Source organism: Propithecus coquereli, unplaced genomic scaffold, assembly GCF_000956105.1.
Source record: "Propithecus coquereli isolate 6110/MARCELLA unplaced genomic scaffold, Pcoq_1.0 Scaffold6, whole genome shotgun sequence".
Classification (NCBI taxonomy): domain Eukaryota; kingdom Metazoa; phylum Chordata; class Mammalia; order Primates; family Indriidae; genus Propithecus; species Propithecus coquereli.
The window spans coordinates 2230976-2233701 of NW_012151951.1; the positions used below are offsets into that span (position 1 = coordinate 2230976).

The 2726-nt window shown below is 37.3% G+C and overlaps 1 protein-coding gene across 1 annotated transcript in view; it reads left to right on the forward strand.

Annotated features, from left to right (window-relative positions):
- The window catches only part of DYNC2H1 (dynein, cytoplasmic 2, heavy chain 1), a 522114-nt gene that overhangs the window by 278761 nt on the left and 240627 nt on the right, over positions 1-2726 (forward strand). The window lies entirely within an intron of this gene.

A 2726-nucleotide genomic window follows, 5' to 3' on the forward strand; every position in this document is an offset into this window, starting at 1 on the left:
TCATGAATTTCACCTTTACTGGATCATTTCTGTCAGCATACAATGTATTTTAGTATCATATATGTTAAAAATGCCTCCATGGTCCCTTACCCTTCTCTAGCCATTATTTCATTTTTTACTTCCTTCTACAGCAAAATATCTTGAAAGTGTATCTATAGTCAGAGACTACAGTAATCCATTTCCTCAACTCTCGTTCTGTCTTCAGCTCATTCTATTTAGACTTCCATGCCTAGAGTTTCACAAGATTACTCTTGTTGAAGTTAGCCTGTCTTCTATATTGCTGTATCCAGTGGCAACTTTTGTGCCTTTGTCTTACTTGCTCTCTCAACAAACTCATTCATTTCTTTCTTTCTCTCTCTGACTCTCTTTCTTTTTGGTAGAGATGGGGATCTTGGTATATTGCCAGGCTGGTCTTGAACTCCTGGCCTCAAGTGACATTTTTTTTCTTTTTTTAAACACTTCGTTTTCGTGATTGTTGTGTTTCTTCTTTCATTCCTCAACCCTTTTAGGCTGTTCCTTTTCACTTTCCTTTACTGGCTTCTTCTCTGCATGTCTTCTAAGTGTTGGAGTACTTTTCCGTCTACTGCAATCTTGCCCTGGATTTCTTTATTTCATTCTTATACATTTTCCCTCTAGGTGATCTCACTCAATCCCTGGCTTTAAATATCATCCGTAAATTATTGAATCTTATATCTCTTATTTCTAGCTCTAGAATTCTGGGCTCATGTATCCAAATGCTAACTTGATGTTTTCATATGAATGTCTAATAGCCATCACAAATTTAATGTGAACAATACAGAACTTTTGTTTATACTAGCATCCATTCAGTTCAAACCAAAAACCCAGAAGTACAGTCATGTTTTGCTTAACATGAGAGAGAAATGTGTCATTCTGAGAAATGTGTCATTAGGTAATTTCGTCCTGCGAATGACATAGAGTGTGTTACATAAACCTAGATGGTATAGCCTGCTACACACCTACGCTATATGATATAATGTATTGTTCCTGGGCTACAAGCCTGTACGGCATGCTACTGTAATGAATACTGTAGGCAATTCCGGCACATTGTTAAGTAATTGTGTATCTAAACATAGAAAAGGTAAAAATATGGTATTATAATCTTATGGAACCACCATGGTATACATGTCTATTGTTGACTGAAAAATTGGTATGTGGCATGTGACTGTAATTCTTTTCTCTCTTTTCCTTACTTCCTATACCAAATCTACCAGCAAATCCTTTTGGTTCCAACTTAAAAACTTATTCCAAATTCACTTTGCCTCATTACTGCCAACCTAATGCAAGCTATTATTTCTCACCTTAATTACTGCTATAGCTTTTATTTGTCTCTAGCTTCAGAATATATCCAGAATTCAATCACTTCTCACAACCACCTCTACTACTGTCTACCACTTTGTTCAAGCCACTGTCATATGAGCAAGATTAATGCCATTCAGACTTCTGTCCTTCTCCACCTAAAATTTATCCTCAACCTAACAGCTAGAGTACTGTTTGAAATATAAATTAGATCATATCACTCCTTTCTCAAACTCTTCTGACGGCATCTCATCTTCCTCGGAATCCTTACATTATCTTACAGGGTCTTACTTCTCCTGTTCCTCTGTTTCCCCTCAGATCTCATCTCCTACCACTCCTCACCCTTGCTCAATTCTTGACCAACATAATAGCCTTTTTCCTGTTCTTCTAGTGCCTTAAGTGTGTTTCTGGAATATCAGAACACTTGCACTTTGCTGTTCCTTCTTCCAAAGGAGCTCTCTATCCCTGGTTATCTTCCTCAATTCTCTGTTCAAATGTCATTTTTCAGGTAAGACTTCCCTCTGCATTTTGTGTAAAATAGCTACTTACCCTCCCCTCAGCTCTCCATATCCTCCTCTACCTTGTTTATGTTCCTCTGTACCTGTTATTACCATCTGACATATTGTTATTTTTTTGTGTTTGTGTATTAGTTGTCTGTTCTGCAACTAGAATATATGGCACATGAAGGAACAAACTTTGTTTTATGGTTGTGTCCCCAGTGTCTTAAACAGCTTCTGAAACATATAGGCTCTAGAGGTGTAGTGTGTGTTATATCAATGACTACCTTCCTAATTGATTCTCCCTAGTTTCATTCTTGCTTCCTTTTCAATCCCTTCTCTCCAGAAGGCTGTGCGATGTTTTTAAAACCTAAACCAAATCTTTCTTGGATAAAATCTTCAAAGTCTCCTCAAAACATTTAGAATGAAATAAGATTTCTTATCTAGGATTACAAAATCCCACCCAGTCTGGCCCTGCCTGAGCGGCCTCATCTAATACCCCTCTTGCTTGCCCACTGTGCTGTAGTGGGCAAAACAGCCCTGGGACCGTTGCACTCTCTGTTGCTCTGTTGCTCTGTTGCTCTATGTTTTCTCTCCTTTTCTTTTTATGAATGGTTTCTCTGCAACAGTCTAATGTTAGCTTAAAATGCTGCATTTTCAGAGGTGTCTTATGGGCCAGTACATCAACGAGATTTAATTCTCTGCATAGCACTTGTCACTATCAGATATATTTCTGGCTCATCTATCTATTTATTGCCTGTTTCTATAACTCGTTTGCAAGTTTAAGTAAAATGAGACAATTTTTAGAGAAGTTCTTAAGGGTTTATTCTTTTTCCACCTATTTAATCTTTAAAATATGGTCTTTGTGCCACATTACATATGACCTTTCTTATTGATTTTGTAGTCTGAATC